The sequence below is a fragment of the Pseudorca crassidens genome, chromosome 2 (genome assembly GCF_039906515.1).
Source record: "Pseudorca crassidens isolate mPseCra1 chromosome 2, mPseCra1.hap1, whole genome shotgun sequence".
In the NCBI taxonomy this organism is placed as follows: Eukaryota; Metazoa; Chordata; class Mammalia; order Artiodactyla; family Delphinidae; genus Pseudorca; species Pseudorca crassidens.
In genome coordinates, this window is record NC_090297.1 from 92910922 (window position 1) to 92926646 (window position 15725).

The 15725-nt window shown below is 34.8% G+C and overlaps 1 long non-coding RNA gene across 1 annotated transcript in view; it reads left to right on the forward strand.

Moving 5' to 3' along the window:
- LOC137211093 (uncharacterized) overlaps nucleotides 1-15725 on the forward strand; it is a 191420-nt gene that overhangs the window by 828 nt on the left and 174867 nt on the right. The window lies entirely within an intron of this gene.

The following is a 15725-nucleotide window of genomic DNA, read 5'->3' on the forward strand; positions in this document are numbered from 1 at the left end:
TGTCCGACAGTAGGCCATATGAATAAAAGCAAGCAGGAAAAAAATTTTAGATAATATCTCACTTAAAGTATAAAGAGAATCCTACAAAGAGCATCCTATTAGTTATAATATTGCAGTAACTATAGTCATGAATATACTTAGGCATTAATAAAAAATTTCTGGTAAGTAAAACTGGAATAAAAAAAATCAATCAATAAGATGTAGGTACTGTGCCATAAGAGATGCACAATAATGTACTCAAAATCTGTACACTAAAGGTATATCATTCAATATTTTTTAATAATATAGAATTATTTTAAATATATTTCTTCCAATAGGTGGAATGAACTTCAGTTCTCTGCTTAATAGCATATAGTTTAGTTTATAATCTATAGTAGCCATCTTTAGTTAAGAATAGTTAACCTTAAAGTGGAAGAGGAGGCAGCCAAAGAAATAGAAAGATGTGAAATTGCAGGACCAAACTAGGGCACATTCAGTCACCTGCTCTTTTTCTTAGTAAAGTTGGAAGCAATTTTTTGTTTTTTTGTTTTTGGTAATCAGGACAGAGATAATTGGATTAAGGAAACTTGTGTATTTAATAAACACTACTGACCCTTAGAATAAAGGTTCACTCCAGTGAGTGATTGGAAGGCATGGAAAAAGCAGTCAATCCAGAACGGTGGCTGACATGACTAGCACATGAATGTTATGGGAGTTTCTGTGGTGCCATTGGTTGAAATGATTCCAAAAACAGTTAGCCAGGCAAACTGAGAGATAAGAGGTTTGAAGTGATAGTGGGAAAAGCTGGAAAAACCTGGGAGTGCCACAAAAAATCTCTTATAGATGAGCAGAAGTATTGCCAAGCATTAATGAAAATATAGATGAGGTTAGATGGCCTTAACTTGTCGTTAAGTCCAGTGAGCACAATTTCCTGTTTGTCTGTAACCTTTTTTAGTAATAAAAATGAAGGTTATAAATTGTGAATTATGAAGTTATGAATTCCTCTAGAATTTGATCTTCTCAATAGAGGAATTATCTTGAAGATCCAGATGAAATTCCATCTTCTAAAATCCTCCCTAGATTTTTCAGCCCCATTGACTGCTCTCAGAAATTACTCTGCTTTCCTGATCTTGTATGTGGAACCAGTGATGGCTCACCTGGATGATGAGTCAGTACCCAGAGAACCACCACCATGTCTGCAGTGCCCCACGTGGTAGTGACCACTCAGGATCTTAAAAAGAATAGGAATGATTGTGAGAGCATCGTTCTAATGGTTGGCCTCAGGAACCTGGCTGTGGACAGAAGAAGGTATTCACTGGAAATGTAATTAACAAAGAAATTTAGTATTATAGTGACGTTATTGGACATACTGAAGGCACTGAAGATAATGTCAGGAGGTACATTGAGAAAGTAATTATAAATTAGATGCCCACATCCATTGAGGCAGTGGGAGAATATCCTTTTTAAATGGGTTGATAACTAGAAGTAGAATGGGAACACAGTGTTATAAGGAAGTTCTGTGCACTTGAGAAGAGGGAAAGTGATGTAACTGTGATTTGGAAGTAAGTAATTTAAACTAGATAGTATGTCTGTCTTTTCTTTAAAGTCCACTGGGAAGTGGGAAATGCAAAAGCATCAACATAAGGGATTTGCATGATGATAGATGTGAACAGTGTGATAGGATTGAGAAGATAATATTGTTTGCTAGGAGAGTGAGGTCTAGGATTTGTGCTCAGCAGGGCTGGCTTCATGGATGTGGGACCAGTGCAGTGAGCACAGGGCCTCCTGCTCAGAAGGGTCTGCACTTGGCATTTAATAATCTTCAGCCACTATCATTAAATTCACAACAATTTAATTTTTGCATCTGTGTTTTGTGAGTGAAGTCCAGTGGGATAATAGAATGTGTGCCAATAGCTTGGAGCCTCAACTCAAATGCAGTCTCACTTCCTACCACCTCCCGCCTTCCCAGAAAAGGTTCTTTGCCTCCCACTCCATCAACCCCTAGGGTCCATCAGGGCCCCTCCTGGCCTCTTCCTCCCCACTAACGCCCCCCAGTGACAGCGGCCACCTCCTGCCCCCTGGTGTCCCAGGCCCTGTCTGGCCTTCCCCTCCCTGCACCCATCCAGCCATTGCTGCTGCCTTCCACCCCTGGTAGGGGACTGGGCATGGGTTTGAGGAGAGCCAAGGTTGGGTGCTCTTGCCCTATAGCATTTCAGAGCTGCATATGGCTGTGCCCATCCCTACCTGGGGCTTGCAATACCAGAGTGTATTTGGTGGGTAACTTGGTGGGAGTGAACCTCTAGCCAACCCCAGATCCAGGCACCCAGTGGGTCTTGGTGCAGAGGTTGCAATTCCGTGGGAATTGTCCATCTACTATGGGTTGGGGCAGCCAGCTCATGAGAAAGGGAGATTGACCTCTCTACCCCAGCTGGGGTATAGAATATTGGTGGCTGGTAAGAAGAGGAATTCAGCAGCTAGTGGCTGTGAGCTAAACATAGAGTTGCAGGGTGAGGCTCTCTGGAACCAACAAGGGTCTACATTCTGCAACATAAACTGCAGATAAAAAACACCTTGACAGGTGAGAGAAGAAATAAAGAAAAAGGTTTGCATTTTAGTACCTTAAGGGCACTTTTTTTTTTTTTTTTGAACAAGTGGCTCTGCATTTTCATTTTATACTGAGAATTTATGTAGTCAGCCTTGGAGCTCAGGGGTATTTTAAGAAGCTACAGAGTAATAATTATGGGAGTATATACTAACAATGAGAGGACATAGTTTATTTTGGGAGGTGATTCCAAGAAATGCAAAATGGGGAGTTGGAAAGACAAAGATGTTATACCACACTCCCCCACCCACTGAAAAATAAAGGTATGGTATTGAACAGGATAGTGCTATGGAAAACCGTGGTTAGTCTTCTTGGGGAACTTTGGCAGACAGAGTAGAAAATGCTTCAGTGTTGCTCCAACCTCCATCTGAAGGTTCGAGGAAACTGGGGTATTTGAGCTCCAGCTTACATTCATTGTGGACTACTTCCCATGGTCTTAACCCCTCAGCATTTCCAGGCTAGTTTGTGTATAAACTGAGAAAAAGTCTTCAATCCTGGAGTCCCAGAGGTTAACAGGAGACACTAAGCCCTGTTCTGGATGGGAATGCTAAGAGGATCTGGCTGGGGCACCAAAAGGATTTGCTATACAGAATGCTTCTTTAAACCATTTGATTTTAAGAGAGTTGACTCAAAGGATAATGCCACTGAACTAAGCCACACTAAATTAGGAGTATACTACATAGGTTCTTCTTCCCAATGTTTATTTAGATGTGAAACTAATAATAACTAACTCTGGAGGCCTCAAAACTCTATTTGTCACTTAAAGTAATAAGAATTCACAGAAGAACAAACTTGTGCAATGTGTTCTATATAAAGTACCTGATTTCTTAATTTCCTCAATATACTCCCTTGTGTGAACAAGTCTCTCTCAGCTCAGAATGTTCTAAATACAGGTTTTGTTGTGCATTCAACTAAGTGTACTAGTTTTCCACAAAGCAAAGTTTTCATTTCAAGTTTAAACAAACTCAAAATGAAATCCAAACACCTATAAACATAAACTACAGTGTCCTTTTCATAAATATATTTATTATTAATTTTCCATTATTAAGAATTCTTAGTATTTAGAAAACATAAAGGCATCTCATGTGACATTTATTAGATATCAAAAACTAGACTTTGGGAAGTACTAAAGCAAGGGTCTGCTTGGGGAACACCATACCTGGAAAACTGAGGTGGGTGGTGATATCATCTTTGGGGAAGAACAGGTGTTCAGGATACATAATGCCCTGGCTTGAATCCTGTCTCTGTCACTTATTAGCTATATAATCTCAGAAATTTACTTCACCTCTCTGTGCCTCAGTTTCTTTATTTGTCCTCACAATACCTTTTAATATTTAAATAAGATAATATTTGTAAAGTACTTAATAAATGCCTGGTACATGAAATAAGTGAACCCACTGAAATTGGCTTATTCTGTAATCTTTGAGTAAGCATTCAGGAATATTTTGAGTTATTACCAGTTACTTGAACCTGGGTGCAGAAATTAACTCCAAAACAGTCAGAAGAGGCTAGAAGTGTGTAAAATCTCACCATGAAAATGGCTAAAGGAGCTTCACCAAGAAACTGACAGGATAATCCCTCTGGTCTGCTGGTAACATTAAGAGCAGATCTCCTTGGTTAGAAGGTGAAGGCTGATGAGTTTCTAGATTTATGCTGTAGGATCCATATATTTATTTCATCCCTTATCTATATTACAGGTAAAATATCACCACTATTTAATTAAACATATAATCCCTGACTTATACAAACTTGTTCAGAGAATAAAAGTCCCCAACTCACTTTTATATGGATAGTAAAACTTTGATTCCAAAAGTATGCATAGATACAAGAAGAAAGGAAAGCAAATGGCCAATATCACCTGTAAATATGGATGGAAAAATTGTAAACAAAGTGTTATAAAACCAAATGCAGAAATATGTGTGTACACAAACATATATATTCATGTTTGTATATATATAAATTGAGAGACATACACATGTATTATGTATGTTTATAATTGTAATCAAGCTGCATCACACATTTACCAATATAAAAAAAGGAAAAAAATGTATAATCATCCTTATAAATGGAAGAGACATCAACAAAACTAAACAATAACTTAGAGTTTTAAAAAATCCTCTCAGCAAACTAGCAATAGTAATAGATGGGAATTTCTCTGGGTAAAATTTAAAATTGATTGACCATATCTCAGCAAATTCATTTTCAAAGAAGTAGTATGAGAAACATTTCCTATTAAAGATAAAAAATGAGACAGGATGGCTAGCAACACCACTTCTATTTAATATTGTCCTGCAGGTTCTAAATGGCACAATAAGGGGAAAAAAAGAAAGAAAGAAGGTGTGCAAAGTGTGGAAACGGAGAAAAGAAAATGTCATTATTTTCTTAAATGATTGCCCATATAGACAGTCCCATAGAACCACAAATTACTAGAACCTATAGAACAGATTAGCAAGGTTTCTTGATATAAAATCAACAATCAGTAAGAAAGTTTGTTCTGTAACTTTTATGTACAGCATCAAAGCATTAGAAATTGTAACTATAGATATCATATAAATTAGCAACATTTAAAAATTTTTTCTCATAATAAATCTAACATATATGCATATATAAAAGCAAAAGACTTAGAATATCTTTAAAAATTCTCAAGGATGAGATGTAGACTTACTCTACCAAATATCAGGACTTATCCTGATCCTATAGTAATTAAGACAGTGTCATCTTGACAAATAGGCCAAGGAAAGAGAAGCAATAACCACAAATCCTATCTCTGCATATAGAAAGTTTGCAAACTATTGTATATAGAATGGATAAACAACAGGATCCTAATGTATAGTACATCAATGTATATTAATGTTAATATTTTATATTTAATAATATATGTATAATAATCTATATAAATATCTTGTGATAAACCATCATGGAAAAGACTATGAAAAAGAATGTGTATGTATGTGTGTGTGTGTGTGTGTATATATATGTATATATATATATATATGTATGTAAAGCTGAATCACTTGCTGTGCAGCAGAAATTAACACATTGTAAATCAACTATACTACAATAAATTTTTTTTTTTTAAATCCAAGTATATGACAGAGGCAGCATTACAATTCACTGAGGAGAGAGTGTACTATCAATATTCAGTCAGTAGTGCTTGGACAATTATTTGGGGAAAAAGTTACTAAATTTTCCTGTACACTTATTTAGGTGCACTACAGTTGAAGACCCAAATGTGCAAACTAAAATAAAAAAATCTTAAAAGAAAATATAAAATAATATATTCATGACTGCTCATTAATAACAGATTTTTAAACATACACTAAAATAACATTTAGTTAAATGTTTCTTTTTATTTAAAGAAAAAAATGTTATATGTGAATGCATTAAAACTCAACATTTTTACAAATAAAAAAAATCAAAGTGAAAAGCTATGCCAAAGACTGAAAGAAAATAGATGCAACTGATATGAGTAACACAAAATATCTAGAATATATTTTAAAACTGCTATAAGACAAAAAGAAAAAGATAATATGTCCAAGAGCAAAATATGTTAAGGCCATTCGAAGAGGAGAAACACTAATGATTTATATATAGTATAGTGGGTTCTTTTAAATACCAATTAGAATGTCAAAACACTAACAAATTTTAAGATAAAGATTGTAAGTATAAGGAACTGCAGGTAATCTTACATACTTTGGAGTAGGTATAAATATCCTCAGTATCTTTGAAGAGCAATTTTTCAATTTAAGAGATATATTCTATGGATCAGCAATTTATTCCCAGATGCACATCTTAGAGAAACACTTGTATTTGTGTACAAGAATATACATACAATAATGTTTATTATTTCATAGATTACAATTGCAGAATCTCAGAAACAATCTAAATTATCATTATATAGAATGGATAAATGGGAGTGAAAGGGAATAATCTAAAGTGAATAAAGTGACCTGTAGTAAGAGCTATCATTAATACATATCAAAACAATATATTCAGACAAAAAATATATGTTCTGTATATCATCTGTACTCACCTTTAAAAATGGAAAATCATCATATATAACTTGTGCACACGCAGGTATGTAGTAAATTAATGAAAACATGCACAGGAAAGATAAATGCTAAATGAGGAAGGGGAGAGAGGAATTTGCAAGGGGTGAACATGGAGTTTAGCTCTATCTGTAATATTTCAGTTTTTTTTTTAACATCTTTATTGGAGTATAATTGCTTTACAATGGTGTGTTAGTTTCTGCTTTATAACAAAGTGAATCAGCTATACATATACATATATCCCCATATCTCCTCCCTCTTACATCTCCCTCCCACCCTCCCTATCCCACCCCTCTAGGTGGTCACAAAGCACCAAGCTGATCTCCCTGTGCTATGCGGCTGCTTCCCATTAGCTATCTATTTTACGTTTGGTAGTGTATATATGTCCATGCCACTCTCTCACTTCGTCCCAGCTTACCCTTCCCCCTTCCCGTGTCCTCACGTCCATTCTCTATGTCTGCGTCTTTATTCCTGTCCTGCCCCTAGGTTCTTCAGGCCATTTTTTTTTTTAGATTCCATATATGTGTGTTAGCATACGGTATTTGTTTTTCTCTTTCTGACTTCATTTTTTAAAAGAAAGCAAATATCGGGCTCCCCTGGTGGCGCAGTGGTTGGGAGTCCACCTGCTGATGCAGGGGACACGGGTTCGTGCCCTGGTACGGGAAGATCCCACATGCTGCGGAGCAGCTGGGCCCTTGAGCCATGGCCGCTGGGCCTACGCGTCCGGAGCCTGTGCTCCACGGTGGGAGAGGCCACAGCAGTGAGAGGCCCTTGTACCGCAAAAAAAAAAAGAAAGCAAATATCACAAAATGCTAAGACTGATGAAGCTAGCCAATGATTTTAGGGGCAAGTTTTTACACTTTCTTTATATATTTTGGGATGCTGAAAATATTTTATAATAAAGGATTACTAACAGCCAGAGAAAGATAGAGATCAGACATGAAGGGGAGGCGACTGAGTTAAAAGGAGCAAGAGGGAGACTTTTAGGTTTACTATATCTGGACAGTGGTGGTGGTCACATGATTCCATACACTGTTAAATATAAAACAATTATACACTTAACACTGATGACTTTTTATATGTAAATTATATCTCTATAAAGCACATTTTAAAAAAGTCTTCCCAGGCTTCTTCACTCTAAAAAAATGTCAGATTTGAGAGTCATTACTCTGTAAGTATCCCCAGATATGTCTCTCTCTGCATCTCTTACTCAGTTTCTCTCCCAGATTTTCCTTATTTTTCTTTCTCCCTTCCCCCACCCCTTGGTCTTTCTCTGCTTTTGCTGGCCACTCTCAGCAGCTGCCTGTCCTGCTTTTTATCTGTCTATCTTGCAGTGTTGCTATTGCCAGAATCACATTTGCTTCCCTGATAACAGTGGGTCCTGCTTAAACCAAGTCATGGAGAAATTCAAATCATTTCACAGGACCTCTAACCCCTTTTCTTCCTGGGGCTCACACATATACTCTACTGCAGACCCCGATCTGGAAAAGGTGCTAGGTGAGGGAAACCAGCTGGTAGCTTCTTTAAGAGAGATAGATGCAGGGGGAAGGGAGAGGAAAATATGCTGGGTTATGAGATCAACTATAATGCCTATGACATTTCGCTGGGGCTGTATGATGAGGAAAATATAGATAAGTCATATTCTTATTAGTAATTACAGCATAGACAAAAGCAGAATCAGAAGCGCTTAACTTAAACATCCCGTCATTGCCTAGTAGCAGGGATGCTACTCCCTGAATTCCAAGTTAAGAATTTTATGCATTCATACCTTGTTGCAATGCTAGTTCCTTCATATCATTCCAGCTTCTTGGTTTTATTAGCCCTACCTTAAGCTTTTACACTGTGATCTACTCATCATTCAGTCTTTGCTCTACTACTTCATTCCTCAAGCCACAGTTTGAAGTCAACAAACATTAGCCCCTGGCACATTCTGGGTACTCTGATAGAAGCTAGAGGGCTCAAGGGGATTGAGATACAGTTGTCCTCAAAGATCACATGGTCTACAGGGGAAATACACTTTATCTACTCATCTTGACTTTGAGATATTTAGACTAGCATCACAGTGTTTGCAATATCTGCATTGATGTCAGTAATATCTCTTAAGAAATGTTCCTGAGTAAACTCAGCTTGGCATCCTCAAGGGACACTCCAGTTATAAAGAGTGAAATGTTAAAGAAAAATGACCATGACACAAACTAATTTTATTTCTTTTAGATTTCTGATGTAGCATGTTGTAGGCAGAGATTAGTAAATTTGATGGGGAATTAAGAACAGGAATTAGACATGATCAGCACAAAAAGAATTATCTCTAGATTGCCTTTTTCTTCCAAAGCATATCATCACCACTTATTCTCTTATTACTTCCTCCACTTCATGTAATTCCTTTTATAACACTCTAAACATGTTAGCTAGAAAACAAAGATAAAGAATGTACGAACCATTTACTGGATTTCGGCATGACTTTTCCACTCTATAGTAGAAAAGTAATGTACAAATAATTTAATAACCTTTAAAAATATTAAACTTGTCATTGGTTACCTTTTAGAGAATTTTTTATATAAACTATAATTTTGTAGATGGATTTTAATAAAAAGTAGAATGCTAAAAATAAGCAAAATGAAAAAGAAACAAAATTTTATTTTTTCTTTAAGAATTTGTAATCAGAAAAAAAGAAAAAAATAAATTACTGTGAATGTAGTAGCAGTATTAGATTTTTAATTTTTCCACGTTCATCATTTTAAAAACCATCATTTTTGTTTGTTTGGTTGGGTTTTTTTGTGCGGTACGGGGGCCTCTCACTGTTGTGGCCTCTCCCGTTGCGGAGCACAGGCTCCAGATGCATAGGCTCAGCGGCCATGCCCACGGGCCCAGCCGCTCCACGACATGTGGGATCCTCCTGGACCGGGGCACGAACCCATGTCCCCCGCATCGGCAGGCGGACTCTCAACCACTGCGCCACCAGGGAAGCCCAAAAACCATCATTTTTTTAGCTACTTATATTCTTTTTTTGTTAAAGTTCCTTTGAAAATTACTGACATGAATGTAAGCATACCATGATTTTTCTTAATTAACAGCAATTATAGCTGACAAGGCACAGGAATTTGTGGGAAGGAAAAAGAATGGTAAATTCTAAGTATTTTTACTTTTATCCCCAGGAAAGCTTAACATTACTTGGAGAGTTTGGTTAATGTAAACTCAATCTCAAGAAATACCCACAAACACTGCTCCAGCTGGATAAAGGCTAGCCATTTGATGTTGCCTAACTTTGTTACATTTTTATATTAAAATCACAATTTTCAGGATCCCTTAATTTATTTGGGTTTAGTTTTATATTAGTTGACCTCAGTTATTAAATAAGGGAGTATCAGAGCCAAACTGTTATGAATTTCTAAAGAAAAAAGACCTTATGATATGACTTAAAGAACAGTAGCATTGTTGGAACTTTGTCTTCCCATTTTATAAAAGCTAATTGGAAATGACACATTATATCTCACTGTAATAGGAACATTCATTGGTTGCCAAGATTGGGCATGAATAGATCGTGATATGTGTTAGGCTGTGTGAGTTTTAAAATAATGTTCAGAATACAAACAAGAGTTTGTAAAAATAACAAAAACTAAAGCAAATGCTTCTATAAGATTATTTTACTCAGACAGTTTCTGTCTCTTAGCTATATTTGATTCAGTAGTTAAGCTTTATAGTTCAATACTGTAGATAAGTCTACCTTTGGCTTTTATGGCACATAAATATAGAACATTTTTTGGAAATCACGTAACAGTTGTTTGTTTAGTTTGGCATATGGCCACAATTCTTAGTATTAATAAAGTAAAATATTCATTATAGATCAGTTCCTAAGAGACCCAGGACCTATATTGTGGAGCCATAAAGTCTTATTAAACACAAGAAAGTACATAGCATTAATGTGGACTCTCAGTTGGCTACAAATCCAGCTCATCTTCTTTAACAGCTTAGCTCTTAACTCCTGTGATATGTCCCCCATTTGATCACAGCATTGAAACAAGAGAAACATATCTGAAAACTCAACTGCAAATCCATTCAATTTACTGTATGTCTTTAGCTGCTAAACTGCAGGATAAATCTCCTATTTGTATAAAACGCATACACATTAGTCAGCAGTGTGCTTTTACTTTGACTTCAAATCAAATTATATGGATATTTAAGTGAATAATAATTCTATTTCAGTAGATTTTAAATTCAAGATGCTTTTGATGAAAATAGATTGCTCTTATTGACATTTATTATTTGCAGTTCTGAGTCACATTAATGTAATTCACCATCTAAAATTTCATTCCTAAACGTCTTTAACATGCATAAAACTGTTCAGTTGAAAGTGTATTTTTATAAAACTATATATTCTATACATGCTTTTAAAGTAAGAGGTGATATTCTTACCTTTGAGTCTAATGTGATTACTTCAGAAGAATATGGTGTTCATTTATTTAAGATTAATTAGTTCTTTAATATTCAAACATATTATCATACCAGTCAATTCCCAAGAGAAAATGCTCTGGATATTGGCCTGCAGTTGTCAAAGTTGAGGAGCTACAAGAAGTGAAGCAGCTAGGATTAATAGATTTAGGGCAAGATGCATCAGCCAAGGAGTTAGGAATACTCGCTCAAGCCACCTTACAATACCTGGGATGTATTGTACCTGCACAGGGATGTTTTTCAGATCGAATGAGACAGTACCTGCGGTACTTTCCTTTGAGGTATGGAATTTAAGTTCCAAGAAGTGGGAACAAACACCTGATGTCAAAGAGTGGACCAGTAAAGAAAGAAAATTTCAGAGAGGGCAATGTTCTGCTCCCACAAATACTGGGCAGCAACCAGGATGTAATTATATTAAAAAAATTAATTTGTACAAAGCATGTGGAACTGAAAAATATCTCAGGCTCCAAATTATCTGGTCACTTAGTAAATGTACATGATAATAGCTTTATCATTTTATATTTTAATTTAAATACAAAATAACTGGAAAGAGCACATGCTCAAAATATCCATATTTGGCTCTCTCTTACCTCTCCAAGATCCATTTTCTTCAAGGCTAAGCTAGAAATAATACCTACCTTGTAGAACCAGTGCACAGATCAGTAACAATGTCTGTACAATTTTCTACGTGTACTCAATGGTGGTGCTAGATAAATAGTAAAGAGTTTGTTTCTGCCAAAATACTCAAACAGCACTTATAAGGCCGGTGAGTATGAACACCTTACCGTTGTTTATTTAACTTGACATAATGCTTACCCTATGACTGCTCTTCTACTAGTATATGGCAGCAGCAATGTGGAAATATCAGTTCTGTTATATTCTCTCCAATACTGAATGCTAAAATTATTTTCACTTATTAATTTGATGAATATTTAACAATTCCTACTATGTGCCAGGTTCTGTACTAAGCAAAAGAGTTACAAAGATGAGTGATTTCACTCCTGTCACTGTAGGGTTTACTGTCTACTCAGTGAAACCACGAATATAACTGCATATCAAAGTACGGGCTTTGATTGTTAAGAATCCGTAGCCACACAAAATAGTAAATCAAAATACTACAATCATATCCTGGGTTCTGACAAATCTGTTTAGAAATCTCTCTGCCCTTATTTTGTTTGTGTGTGTACGGAGAGAGCAGGGGAAGAGGGAAGGGATGAAACACTGAGGAGCATATATGTGGAGAGAGGGGGCCAAAATGTTATTGCCCCTATCATTCTCCACATACAGTATATAAAATACTGGTCAAATAAAATGTAGATGTGTATAGCAGACAACTTTGGGAAAATATTATCACTACATAAAATGAGGAAGCACAAATAATTAAGAAAAATATATCTCTAATATTAAACTACTTGGCAAAATAAAACTGAAACAATAATTGAATGACTAATAATGAAAGTGCATAATATTTGTAATGACTTCACCAAATTGGAAGTTGAGTTTACCGCATCTGACTCTTCATGTCTATAATGCATCTATGGTAGTCTCACTGTGTATTTATATATATATATATATATATTTAAAAGCTTAAAAGCTTATTCTTTGGGTTGCTAGTATTTATGGAAGTGGAAAATTTAAGCCCTGTATTCTTTTTGGTTTAATTTTGCTTTTAACAGTTTTATTATGGTATAATTGACATACAATAAACTCATAATTTTAAAGTATACAAATTTGATATGTTTGAATATGTATATACATCCTTGAAGCCATTATCACAATCAAGATAGTGAACATATCCATTACCCCTAAAAGTTTTCTCATGTTCCTTGATAATCCCTCTCTCAAGCTCCTCCTCTCCATCCCAGGCAACTCTTATCTGTTTTCTCTCACTAGAGATTAGTTTGTTTTCTAGAATTTAAATAAACAGTCATAAAAAATGTGCTCCTATGTCTCCTTTCATTCAGCATAATTATTTTGAGGTTTATTCATACTTTTTCTTAACAGTTTATTGTTTTGTTGCTTGGTAATATTCCATTATATGGATATGCCATATTTATTTATATATTCAGCTGTTGATGCACATTTGGATTGTTTTGAGTTTTTGGCTACTCTAAATAAATATGCTATGAATAAGTACTCATATATAAGTCTCTATATGGATATATGCTTTCATTCTTTTTGGGTTAAATGACTAGCAGGAGAATAGCTGAGTCATTTGGTGATTTTATGATTAACTCCTTGAGAAACTGCCAAACTGTGTTCTAGAATTGCATTTTGCATCCCCACTAGCAGTGCTTGAGAACTCCAGTTGCTCCACATACTTGCCAACACTTGGTTTGGTAAATTTCTAAAATTCTCTCCATTATAATAGGTGTGTAATGGTATCTCATTACATTTTATTTTGCATTTCCCAATGAATAATTATAAGAGATTCTCAAATCTTTTCATGTAATTATTTGTCATCTCTATGTCTTCTTAGATGAAATGTCTGTTCAGATTTTCTGCCCATCTCTTTATTGGGCCATTTGTTTTCATATTAATGTGTCTTGAGAGTTCTTTATATAATCTGGATGTAAGTCCCTTATCAAATATGTGATTTGAAATCATTATCTTCCAGTCTGTGGCTTATTTTTTTCATTCTCTTAAAAGACAATTTTGGAGACAAAAGTTCATAAATTTGGTGAAGTATAATTTATCAATTTATTTTTTCTTTTACGGATCCTGCTTTTGGTGTTGTATCTAAGAGCTTCAGAATACATGGGAAAAAAACTGATTAAATAAAAGGAGAAATAAATCTTCAAATATACTCAGAGCTTTTAATAGTTCTTTTTCAATAATTAATAGAAAAATGCACAGGTAATCATTAAAGACATGGAATACCTGAACAACATCATCAGCCAACTTGACCTAGTTGACATTCACAGATCTACCTGACAATTCTACCCGACAATGGGAGAATGCATATTCAAATCAAAAGCTACAGTATAGAAGAGACCAAAATTTGCACCATAAATTGTTTCAATAAATTATAATGATTCAACCTATATAAAATATGTTCTGTATATCAGATATCAATGATAAATAAATCTCTGGAGATTCCCAAAAGGTATTTGGAAACTTAAAAACACAATTCTAAATAACCTATAGGTCAAAGAAGAAATCAACAGGAAATTGGAAAGTATTTTGTACTGAATGACAATGCAAACATAACTTATCACTCAGAGAGAAATTTATAGCACTAATTGCCTGTCTTAGAAAGCAACCAAGGTCACAAATTAATGGCCTTAGCTTCCACCTTTAAAAACTAGAAAAATAAAAGCAAATCCATCCCAAAGTAAGCAACGCACAAAAAAAAGATAAATAAAAATAATAAAAAATGATACATATCAGACAGAACAAAAATCAAATGAACAGAAAAGAGAAAAACAATAGTGTAAATACATAGAAACAGAAGCTGTTTCTCTGCAGTCGATAAAATTTATAAAAATTTAGCCTAGACTGATCCCCCCAAAAGACAAAAATTATCTAAATCAGGAATAACAGTGGTGTCATCACAGTAGGTTCTACAGGTATTAAAAAGGATGATAAGGGAATATTATGAACAATTTTATAACAGTATATTCATTAAGTCAGTTAAAATGGGAAAATTGCTTGAAAGATACTAACTACCAAAGCTCACTCAGGAAGAAATAGATAAACTGAATAGCCCAGTATCCATTAAATAATTGAGCTGAAAATCTTCCCACAGAGAAAATTTCCGGCCCTCATGGTTTACTGATTAATTTTACCAAACAATTAAAAGAAAATAACACCAAATTGAAACAAAATTTTCCAGAAAATTCAAGAGCCATTGTACTTCACAATCTATCCTATGTGACATCATCACTCTGATATCAAAGTATACAAAGTACTACAGGTAAAGAAAACTATAAACAATAACTATCATAAACATAGATGCAAAACTCCTAAAGAAAATTCTAGCTAGTTCAATCCAAAAATATATAAATAGGATAAAACTTTATGACCAAGTGGGACTTATCCAACATCCATTCCTATTTAAACTAAAAAATAAATTAGAAACTTCTGATAAGCTAAGCATAAAAGGGAACTTCTATCTGATAATTGGCACCTACCAATAATGTTAAACTAACATCCTGCTTGATGTTAAAAAATGAAATGCTTTCCCCCTAAAATTAGCAATGAGATGAGGATGTCTGTTCTCAACAGACCTATTCAACATTGTGCTGGAGTTTCTAACCAGTGAAATAAGGCATAAAATAAGTGACATGAAAATGTAAAAAGAAATAGTAAAATTTTGTTTAAGGCATTATTATCTATGTTCAAGAAAAGCTACTAGTGTAAGTGAGTTTAGCAAAGTTGCAAGGTAAGACATCTTTATTATAGCAATGAGCAGTCAGAAATTTAATTTAAAAGTAATATTTTCCATAGGATAAAAATATGATTACTTTGGGATAAATCTAACAAAACATATGTGAGGCTTACACATTTAAAACTAGAAACATTGCTGACATGATTTAAAGAAGACTCAAGTAAATAGTGAGATTTTACCGTGTTCCTGGTTCAGAGCACTAGTATTATGACAAAAATTTTCCCAAAATTTATCTATAGATTCAACACAATCCTAA